This window comes from Vulpes vulpes, chromosome 10 (assembly GCF_048418805.1).
Source record: "Vulpes vulpes isolate BD-2025 chromosome 10, VulVul3, whole genome shotgun sequence".
In the NCBI taxonomy this organism is placed as follows: Eukaryota; Metazoa; Chordata; class Mammalia; order Carnivora; family Canidae; genus Vulpes; species Vulpes vulpes.
Genome location: NC_132789.1, coordinates 26,830,235 through 26,842,525, shown reverse-complemented (window position 1 = coordinate 26,842,525; position 12,291 = coordinate 26,830,235).

Genomic DNA, 12,291 nt, shown 5'->3' with positions numbered 1-12,291 from the left:
AAGCATAAAGGACTCAAGAGACTTCATGACTGCAGAATTTAGATCCAATCAGGCAGAAATTAAAAATCAATTGAATGAGTTGCAATCCAAACTAGAAGTCCTAATGACGAGGGTTAACGAGGTGGAAGAATGAGTGAGTGACATAGAAGACAAGTTGATGGCAAAGAGGGAAACTGAGGAAAAAAGAGACAAACAATAAAAAGACCATGAAGACAGATTAAGGGAAATAAACGACAGCCTGAGAGAGAAAGACCTAAGTTTCATTGGGGTTCCCGAGGGCTCCAAAAGGGCCAGAAGGCCAGAATATGTATTTGAACAAATCATAGCTGAAAACTTTCCTAATCTGGGAAGGGAAACCGGCATTTAGATCCAAGAAATAGAGAGATCCCCCTAAAATCAATAAAAACCGTTCAACACCTCAACATTTAATAGTGAAGCTTGCAAATTCCAAAGATAAAGAGAAGATCCTTAAAGCAGCAAGAGACAAGAAATCCCTGAATTTCATGGGGTGGAGTATTAGGGTAACAGCAGACCTCTCCATAGAGACCTGGCAGGACAGAAAGGGCTGGCAGGATATATTCAGGGTCCTAAATGAGAAGAACATGCAACCAAGAATACTTTATCCAGCAAGGCTCTGATTCAGAATGGAAGGAGAGATAAAGAGCTTCCAAGACAGGCAGGAACTGAAAGAATATGTGACCTCCAAACCAGCTCTGCAAGAAATTTTAAGGGGGACTCTTAAAATTCCCCTTTAAGAAGAACTTCAGTGAAACAATCCACAAAAACAAGGACTGAATAGATATGATGACACTAAACTCACATCTCTCAATAGTGACTCTGAACATGAATAGGCTTAATGACCCCATCAAAAGGCACAGGGTTTCAGACTGGATAAAAAAGGAGGACCCACCTATTTGCTGTCTACAAGAGACTCATTTTAGCCAGAAGCACACCTACAGCCTGAAAATAAAAGGTTGGAGACCATTTACCATTCAACTGGTCCTCAAAAGAAAGCAGGGGTAGCCATCCTTATATCAGATGAACTAAAATTTACCCCGAAGTCTGTAGTGAGAGATGAAGAGAGACACTATCTCATACTAAAAGGATCTATCCAACAAGAGGACTTAACAATCCTCAATATATATGCCCCGAATGTGGGAGCTGCCAAATATTTAAATCAATTAATAACCGAAGTGAAGAAATACTTAGATAATAATATACTTATAGTTGGTGACTTCAATCTAGCTCTTTCTACCCTTGATAGGTCTTCTAAGCACAACATCTCCAAAGAAACGAGAGCTTTAAATGATACACTGGACCAGATGGATTTCACAGATATCTACAGAACTTTACATCCAAACTCAACTGAATACACATTCTTCTCAAGTGCATATGTAACTTTCTCCAGAATAGACCACATACTGGGTCACACATCAGGTATGAACTGATACCAAAAGATCGGGATAGTCCCGTGCATATTCTCAGACCATAATGCTTGTCGTTTCTAATGGCTGAGTAATATTCCATTGTATACATAAACCACATCTTCCTTATCCATTCGTCTTTCGATGGACACCGAGGTTCCTTCCACAGTTTAGCTATTGTGGACATTGCTGCTATAAACATCGGGGTGCAGCTGTCCTAGCGTTTCATTGCATCTGAATCTTTGGGGTAAATCCCCAACAGTGCAATTGGTGGGTCCAAGGGGAGGTCTATTTTTAACTCTTTGAGGAACTCCACACAGTTTTCCAGAGTGGATGCACCAGTTCACATTCCCACCAACAGTGTAAGAGGGTTCCCTTTTCTCCGCATCCTATTCAACATTTGTGGTTTCCTGCCTTGTTAATTTTCCCCATTCACACTGGTGTGAGGTGGTATCTCATTGTGGTTTTGATTTGTATTTCCCTGATGGCAAGTGATGCAGAGCATTTTCTCATGTGCATGTTGGCCATGTCCATGTCGTCCTCTGTGAGATTTCTTTTCATGTCTTTTGCCCATTTCATGATTGGATTGTTTGTTTCTTTGGTGTTGAGTTTAAGAAGTTCTTTATAAATCATGGAAACTAGCCCTTTATCTGATACATCATTTGCAAATATCTTCTCCAATTCTGTAGGTTGTCTTTTAGTTTTGTTGACTATATCCTTTGCTGTGCAAAAGCTTCTTATCTTGATGAAGTCCCCACAGTTCATTTTTGCCTTTATTTCTCTTGCCTTTGTGGACGTATCCTGCAAGAAGGTACTGTGGCTGAGTTCAAAAAAGGTGTTGCCTGTGTTCTCCTCTAGGATTTTGATGGAATCTTCTCTCACATTTAGATCTCTCAACCACCTTGAGTTTATCTTTGTGTATGGTGAAAGAGAGTGGTCCAGTTTCATTCTTATGCATGTGGATGTCCAATTTTCCCAACACCATTGATTGAATAGACTCTTTCTTCCGATAGATAGTCTTTGCTCCTTCATTGAATATTAGTTGACCATAAAGTTCACTGTCCACTTCTGGGTTCTCTATTCTGTTCCATTGATCTATGTGTCTGTTTTTGTGCCAGTACCACACTGTCTTGATGACCACAGCTTTGTAGTACAACCGGAAATCTGGCATTGTGATGCCCCCAGCTATGGTTTTCTTTTTTAAAATTCCTCTGGCTATTCGGGGTCTTTTCTGATTCCACACAAATCTTAAAATAATTTGTTCTAACTCTCTGAAGAAAGTCCATGGTATTTTGATAGGGATTGCATTAAACGTGTAAATTGTGCTGGGTAACATTGACATTTTCACAATATTAATTCTGCCAATCCATGAGCATGGAATATTTTTCCATCTTTTTGTGTCTTCCTCAATTTCTTTCAGAAGTGTTCTGTAGTTTTTAGGGTATAGATCGTTTACCTCTTTGGTTAGGTTTATTTCTAGGTATCTTATGCTTTTGGGTGCAATTGTAAATGGGAATGACTCCTTAATTTCTCTTTCTTCAGTCTCCTTGTTAGTGTATAGAAATGCCATTGATTTCTGGACATTGATTTTGTATCCTTCCACGCTACCAAATTGCTGTGTGAGTTCTAGCAATCATGGGGTGGAGGCTTCTGGGTTTTCTATGTAGAGTATCATGTCATCGGCGAAGAGGGAGAGTTTGCTTCTTCTTTGCCAATTTGAATGCCTTTAATGTCTTTTTGTTGTGTGATTGCTGAGGCTAGGACTTCCAAAACTATATTGAATAGCAGTGGTGAGAGTGGACATCCCTGTCTTTTTCCTGATCTTAGGGGAAAGGCTCCCAGTGCTTCCCCATTGAGAATGATATTTGCTGTGGGCTTTTTGTAGATGGCTTTTAGATGTCGAGGGAAGTTCCCTCTATCCCTACACTCTGAAGAGTTTTGATCAGGAATGGATGCTGTATTTTGTCAAATGCTTTCTCTGCATCTAATGAGAGGATCATATGGTTCTTGGTTTTTCTCTTGCTGATATGATGAATCACATTGTTTGTTTTATGAGTGTTGAACCAGCCTTGTGTCCCGGGGATAAGTCCTACTTGGTCATGGTGAATAATTTTCTTAATGTATTGTTGGATCATATTGGCTAGTATCTTGTTGAGAATTTTTGCACCCATGTTCATCAGGGATATTGGTCTGTAATTCTCCTTTTTGGGGGGGTCTTTGTCTGGTTTTGGAATTAAGGTGATGCTGGCCTCATAGAACGAATTTGGAAGTACTCCATCTCTTTCTATCTTTCCAAACAGCTTTAGTAGAATAGGTATGGTTTCTTCCTTAAACGTTTGATAGAATTCCCCTGGGAAGCCATCAGGCCCTGGACTCTTGTGTCTTGGAGGTTTTTGATGACTCCTTCAATTTCCTCCCTGGTTATTTGCCTGTTCAGTTTTTCTATTTCTTCCTGTTCCAGTTTTGGGAGTTTATGGCTTTCCAGGAATGCGTCCATTTCTTCTAGATTTCCTAATTTATTGGCGTATAGCTGTTCATAATATGTTTTTACAATCGTTTTTTTTTTTTTTTTCTTTTTGGTATTGGTAGTGATCTCTCCTTTTTTTCTTTTTGGTATTGGTAGTGATCTCTCCTTTCTCATTCGTGATTTTATTAATTTGAGTCTTCTCTCTCTTTTTTTTTTAATAAGGTTGGCTAATGGTTTATCTAATTAATTCTTTCAAAGAACCAACTCCTGGTTCTGTTGATCTGTTCCACAGTTCTGGCCTCGATTTCGTTGAGTTCTGCTCGAATTTTAATTAACTCTCTTCTTCTGCTGGGCGTAGGGGCCATCTGCTGTTTTTTCTCTAGCTCCTTTATGTGTAAGGTTAGCTTTTGTATTTAAGTTCTTTCCAGTTTTTGAATGGATGCGTGTATTGCGATGGATTTCCCCCGTAGGACTGCTTTTGCTGCCTCCCAAAGAGTTTTAACGGTTGTATCTGCATTGTCATTAGTTTCCATGAATCTTTTTAATTCTTCCTTAATTTCCTGGTTGACCCTTTCTTTTTTTTTTTAATTTTTTTTAAATTTATTTATGATAGTCACACACAGAGAGAGAGAGAGAGAGAGGCAAAGGCACAGGCAGAGGGAGAAGCAGGCTCCATGCACTGGGAGCCCGACGTGGAATTCGATCCCGGGTCTCCAGGATTGCGCCCTGGGCCAAAGGCAGGCGCCAAACCGCTGTGCCACCCAGGGATCCCCTGGTTGACCCTTTCATCTTTTAGCAGGATGGTACTTAACCTCCACCTGTTTGAGATCCTTCCGAACTTCTTGTTGTGATTCAGTTCTAATTTCAAGGCATTATGGTCTGAGAATATGCAGGGGATGATCCAAATCTTTTGGTATCAGTTCAGACCTGATTTGTGACCCAGTATGTGGTCTATTCTGGAGAGAGTTCCATGTGCACTTGAGAAGAATGTGTATTCAGGTGAGTTTGGATGTAAAGTTCTGTAGATACCTGTGAAATCCATCTGGTCCAGTGTATAATTTAAAGCTCTTGTTTCTTTGGAGATGTTGTGCTTAGAAGACCTATCTAGTATAGAAAGAGCTAGATTGAGTCACCAAGTATAAGTGTATTATTATCTAAGTATTTCTTCACTTTTGTTATTAATTGGTTTAAATATTTGGCAGCTCCCACATTCGGGGCATATATATTGAGGATTGTTAAGTCCTCTTGTTGGATAGATCCTTTAATATGATATAGTGTCCCTCTTCATCTCTCACTACAGTCTTCAGGTAAATTTTAGTTAATCTGATATAAGGATGGTTACCCCTGCTTTCTTTTGAGGACCAGTTGAATGGTAAATGGTTCTCCAACCTTTTATTTACAGGTTGTAGGTGTCCTTCTGTCCAAAATGAGTCTCTTGTAGACAGCAAATAGATGGGTCCTGCTTTTTTATCCAGTCTGAAACCCTGCGCTTTCGATAGGGTCATTAAGCCCGTTCACGTTCAGAGTTACTTTTGACAGATATGAGTTAAGTGTCATCATGATATCTATTCAGTCCTTGTTTTTGTGGATTTTTCCACTGAAGTTCTTCTTAAAGCGGAATTTTAAGAGTCCCCCTTAAAATTTCTTACAGAGCTGGTTTCGAGGTCACATATTCTTTCAGTTCCTGCCTGTCTTGGAAGCTCTTTATCTCTCCTTCCATTTTGAATGAGGGCCTTGCTGGATAAAGTATTTTTTGTTGCATGTTTTTTTCATTTAGGACCCTGAATATATCCTGCCAGCCCTTTCTGGCCTGCCAGGTATCTGTGGAGAGGTCTGCTGTACCCTATTATTCCTCCCCATAAAAATCAGGGATTTCTTGTCTCTTGCTGCTTTAAGGATCTTGTCTTTATCTTTGGAATTTGCAAGCTTCACTATTAAATGTCGAGGTATTGAACAGGTTTTATTGATTTTTTTTGGGGGGGGGGGATCTCTCTATTTCCTGGATCTGAATGCCTGTTTCCCTTCCCAGATTAGGAAAGTTTTCAGCTCGGATTTGTTCAAATATATATTCTGACCCTCTGTCCCTTTCGGCGCCCTTGGGATCCCCAATTAAACGTAGGTTTTTCTTCCTCAGGTTTTCGTTTATTTCCCTTAATCTGTCTTCCTTGTCTCTTAATTGTCTGTCTCTTTTTTCCTCAGTTTCTCTCTTTGCCATCAACTTGTCTTCTATGTCACTCACTCAATCTTCCACCTCATTAAACCGCGTTGTTACAACTTCTAGTTTGGATTGCATCTCATTCAATTGATCTTTAATTTCTGCCTGATTGGATTTAAATTCTGCAGTCATGAAGTCTCTTGAGTCCTTTATGCTTTTTTCTAGAGTCACCAGTAGCTGTATAATAGTGCTTCTGAATTGGCTTTCTGACATTGAATTGTAATCCAAATTTTGTAACTCTGTGGGAGAGAGGACTGTTTCTGATTCTTTCTTTTGAGGTGAGGTTTTCCTTCTAGTCATTTTGCTCAGTGCAGAGTGGCCAAAACAAGTTGTATTGGGAAAAGGAGAAAAAGAGAGAGAGAGGAAAGAAAAGAGAAAAAGAAAAAAGAAAAAAGGAAGAAAAAAAGGAGAAAAGAGAAGAAAAAGAGAAAGAAAAAGAAAGAAAGGTGAAAAAAGGGGGTGCGGGAAGCAATCAGAAATCAAAAAGAAAAAAAAAACCCACGGGGGAGTATCTTCTGATTCTGTATACTTTCAGTCCCTTGACTTCCCCCTGGAACTTGTCCTTCTAGCTGGTCTTCTGGGGGAGGGGCCTGTTGTGCTGATTTTCAGGTGTTAGCACTTGGGGGAGCTGCTCAGCCCCCTGCCTGGTGCAGGGCTCAGTGGGGGGTGTTTACCCCGTGAGGCCCCAGGAGGGACAACCGCAGTGGCGGCGGCAGCTCTGGAAACCTGGATTCAGCCCCCACAGGAACTATGGAGCTCCCCATCTGCAGGGGCCTGGAGGCTTCGGGGCGGGGCCGCTGATCTGCTCAGCTTGGGGCAGGAGTGTCCTTGCGGTCCTGGGCCCTCCTGGCCTCTGCTGGTCTCGCGGGGAGGCCAGATCCTGGGATGTCCCAAGGCCCTGTGCTCCCGGGGCCTGCGCTGTTGGATTCGTGCTCCCGGCTGCGCAGCCCCCTCCACGGAGCCTCTGCCTGAGCCCCTCTGAGCTGCTCCGGGTCCCACCGTGCGTGCTGCAGCCCTTAGGGAGCTCAGCGCACTCTCTTGCGAGTGCCACAGGTGTCTGTTAGTGTCCCCGGGAACCCGAGGGCATCCCCGCCCTCCTGGGTCCTGCTCTAACTCCCTGCAGGCCCCTTTCCACCCAGGGAGATTGGTGAAGCTCTTGCTTCTTCGAGACAGGGATCTCCTGTCCTGGGGACACTCGCCCCGGCCTCAGGCTGGCTCCTCGCGGGGCCCCTCCCCCTTGGAGGCCTTTTGTTTCTTTATTTCTTTTTCCCCGTCTTCCTACCTTGATAGAAGCACGAACTCTTCTCACTGTAGCATTCCAGCTGGTCTCTCTTTAAATCTCAGGCCGAATTTGTAGATTTTCAGGATGATTTGAAGGTTTTCTAGGTAATTTGGTGGGGACAGGTGATTTGGGGACCCTACTCTTCCGCCATCTTGCCCCTCCTCTACCTACTCTTTTTCCATTAAAAAATATCCCTTCTCAAAGACCTGATTGCTTGCCAAATATGAGCTCAACTTTGAGAGCCCACCTGCATGTCCACCTCCTGAAATGAATTTAAGTGAAGTGACCTATTAACAGACTAAGGTTCTTGTTCAACAAGATGAAACACACTTCCCTGCTCACCTGTGACTGTGCGAGACTCCAGGGAACAATCAGAGGAGGGAGCTGGAGGGGACAAGAGTGGGACACTCCTAGATGGGCCACTTTGGCATGAAGATGATCATGAGTGAAAAAGTATTTGAAACCCAGCAAACTCAGGAAAAGCTCCCCACCTTCCCCTAAGCTGAGTAAAGGAATGTAGGCCAAGTACCTGCTCTGGGAGGAGAGCTCACACCACAGGAAAGGACACTAGGACATGAACTCAGTGGGCAGGACAGGACCCACCAAGGCCTGTTTAGGCAAAGTCCTCAGTGTCCCTTTGTTTCCCAGGGGTCCCAACATGTTTGTCTAGCAAATGTTGACTCTTCTTGTGTCTGTGAATGGTATTTTTCTGTATTGAATACTCACCCAAACTTTTTACTTAGTTCAGAAAAACATATATCCCTCATTTTGGGAGGGTGTCCTTGTAAATTCCGTGTACATGTGGATAAGCATTTGTGCCCTACTAAAATTAGTTTTCTCTTCTTAATCTGTCCCATGTCATTTGACTCTTAGTCCAGCTAGAAGGATCTTGTAATGAACAAGATGTTACTGCTTCCTGACAGTAGTCAAAGAGACACAACAGGAAAGAAAGACTGAGGTTTTGGCTTTAAAAGTACGCATTTCTTTTAATTTACCCCAGACCCAGGGACTTGAGTAGCTGGGCTGTATTCCCCCACACAAATGTGCTCCTGGGACACCTGTGCTGTGTCAGGCAGCAGTAGAATCTCTGTGTCGCTCCTCCCTCCTCAAAGACAGGTGTCCCTACATGGGATTCTCTCCTACTAGAGCCTCGGCAGAAGCTTCTCAACTCAAGCGTCTCAGAGACAAGGACTGTGGGTCCAGGGGGTTTTGTCTCACTTCTGCGTTATCTGAGACACTGTGGATAAAGGTAGCTTCTCCCACTGCCATGATCTGTAGCACAGTGATAGTCAGCCTTGTCCTCAGGCTGCAGCTCAGAGATGAGCAGGAGACCTGCATTTATCAAGTATCTTTGGATGCAGAGAAGTGGCTGGGGACCACAGAGCCCTGGTGTTTATCAGAGTCTGAGTTGAAGCTCAAAAGATACAGTGGAGGGCTCCCCAGCTTCTGCTGGAACCAGTTTATACCATAGCTGCCAACACTGTTGCCACTGCTCAGAGTGCAGGTGAGAGTGGCTGTTCTTCCCAGGGATGCAGAGAGGGAGGGCGGCTGGCTCAGCACAGGTTGGGACAGGGAACCTACAAACACACACACTCATGGGTGATGGCATTAGATGGTAAACAAAACAACCAAGAACAAGAACAACAATTTCTCATGATGCGGAGAACAGGAAGGGTGATTTATGGACCATCCTATGTTCAGAGGCCTGACTCTACCTGTGCCATGAAACAAGAGCAGGAGAAGGAACGGAGGCCAGGCCATGGTGATGCAGATCCTGGCCTTCACAGAGGGCTGGGCTACCCAGGCCTCCTTTTCTCCTCCACCCTCTGCCACGGGGGGGGGGGGGGGCTGCCCATGCCAATGGGCTCTACCAAGTGACTGCCTAGCCCTGTGGTGCTGGAGCTCAGCTCAAACTATGCCCTGAGCATGATGGAGGCTGTCTTCACCCCTGGGACAGTCCTGGGAGGAAGCACTTGCTGAGAGAGCTCGATGCCCCCAGGCATGGTCTCCTTTGAGTGAGTGGTCCTCACTGAGAAGCCTTGTAAGATCCATAGATCATTCTATTAATCCCATGTGGAAAATTGAAAAATGGATACAAAAAAAGTGTGAATGATAGCTCCTATTAAGAAAAAAATTGAATACATTCTACTTAAGAGGTTACAAAATTGGGGGTCCCTGGTTTGCTCAGTCAGTGGAATGTCACACTCTTGATTAGAGCTCAGGTCATGATCTTGGAGCTTTGGAATCTAGCCCCCAATTAGGCACTATGTTCAGTGGGGAGTCTACTTCTCTCCCTCTGTCCTGCCCCCCATGAACTCTCTAACTAAATAAATCTTAAAACAGAAGTCACAAAATTAGACGTACTAGAAATACATTGATTGAATAGACTCAGTTCCATAGGATAATAGAAAATGTTATTGTAGAAGAACTCCACAGAAATGTATAAAATAGAGACAAGTTCACAGGAGACATCTAACAAACCTCCAGCTATAGGTGGTTCCAAATCATTGATATCATATTTTTCATAACATTGAAAAATATGGAAAGCTTCTTAGTTCATTTTAAAGGGCTATAAAACTGATAAATACACCTTCCAAATACATTTCACGAAAAGAGGTATTATAGACCCGTGTCATTAAATGTCCATAGAAGTATGGCAAATGTGGCATGTGAAATATCAAGAGAGACCTCAATACCATATTAATAAGTTAGTACATCATCATTAAGTGTGATTTATCCCACTGCTATAAGTTGGATAAAGTAATATAATAAGTAATAGTTTAAATCATACACCATATTATCCCATCAAGAGATAGGATCATATTGCCCCAATTGGTCTTAAAGAGCCTTTGACCAAATTTAACACCACATCCCAAGAAAAGCCACATAAACATACCAACAGAAATATTCACAATACGGCACTACACGTGCTGTCCCCTCTGATGATGCTGCTGTCCTGAGGCCAACATCTTAGTTCATGGAGTAGGGAAGACGACCATTTCCACAAAGATCCGGAACACACAAATGTGATCTTCACTTCAAGAATCTTTTAACATTAATCTGCCGGTGTTAAAAAATTGAATTAAGGAAGTGAAATAAATGGTTAGTACTTAGCATTGATGGGAAAGAACAAGAAGTCATTCTCAAAGATCCAAAGGACAGCATGGCCTCAGATGGGTCAGGGCTGATGCAGGAGTGACCGTAGAGATCTCCCCAATGTGTGACTAGTACTGGTGACACTTAGTGACAGAGACATAATGGATGGAACAAGGGCAGCAGAGCAGAGGCGTTGGTAAACTTGTCTGGGGTGAAGAGCACCATAGAAGGTTGAGGCAGTGACCCTAGATCAGAAATGACCATTTTTTCCCACTCAGGCTGCATCCTAAGTGATGTCATCATCGCATTTATGGGGCTTCTGTTCCAGACCCTCACAGCACACATTGCTGACGTTTCCAGTGCACAAATTGGTGACATTTTCCAAGTGACCGGTACACCTGTGAGTCCATTGTCACTACACCAGCTCCTTGCACTGAGGAGATAGCATGTCCTGAAGACCTCGGGGACTCCTTTCCCTAAAATTGGGGAGTCTAAAATTTGAGAGCCTGAAGGAGACACGGCAGGACATGGTAGGAACCCCCTCAGAGCTCCTTCTCCTGAAGTTCCATGGAAGGGATTCTGTGCACAGCCTGTCTGACACTCTGTGCAGACTCTCCTGAGGGTCCTCTGCCTCCTCAGACATGCATTCTGACTGTTCTTTGTCTATCAGCCTCAATCTACCAGACCTCATAGAGAAAAGGAAGAGATGATCCATGTTTGAAGCATTGTGGAGAGGAAGCTGGACTCAGGTGCTCACAGGGCGATGGTCCCCCACCAGCTGAGGCCACTCACACATAGGTGAGGACACAGCTGCCCAGCACCCCTCTAGCCAGCTGAGTGCTTTGCCCACATTCCCAGTCTCAGGTTCCATGGCTCCCCTGCTGCCCTCAGCACCTACCCCCCCCCCCCCAGAGCCCTATGATACCATCTGCACATGGAGCAGGATATTCGTTATGGCAGCAGTCTTACTGATGTCATGACCCTAGAGAGTGCAGTGGGAACGGGCCATTCTAGGTCCCTTATCGGAATGATGACACTCACACATTCAGAATTTTATCGCAATGAAAAAGTGTGATTTATTTCAAAATGCCCACCTCTGCCAACTGTATCCCTAGAACTCCCACTGGGTATCATCCTGTTCCCAGACCATGCACATGGTGAGTGCAAGGACAGTGAAGGAGGGACGCTGGGTCACACATATGGGGGTGCTGCCCATGTGCACGTGGGGTATGTCTGTCTGAGAGAGTTTGGACAAAGACATCTACACAGAGCTGTGGTATGTAAGGTGGGATCTGTAGGGTGAGTCTAGTGATGCCCTGCAGAGTGTCAGGAGCTGAGACTAGAAAACCAGGGAAGGCGGGTGCTTATGATCCTGGTGACCATCCAATCGAGGTCAGAAAGGTGGACCAGCTGAGCACATCAATCCAGGATCTCCAAACAGAATAGGGCACCCCAGGAACACACATATCTCTTTACTTAAACTTGAGATATATTTTTACTCAGTGTGAATACACATGAATGTACATATTTTCACATGGTCACAATTATGTTCACAACAATGCCACCCAAGTGGACTACTAATTCTGCAGTCGAAGCCTTTTCCCTCGCATTATTATTTCATACAATCCAGAGATGTCCACACAAAGATACAATTTCACCTAGAATACGATGGAAGAAAAATCCTTTTCAAAAATGTTTATAATTTTTAATTACTTTTAAAGGAAATGTGTGGGAAATATCAGGAAGGGAGACAGAACATAAAGACTCCTAACTCTGGGAAATGAACTAGGTGTGGTGGAAGGGGAGG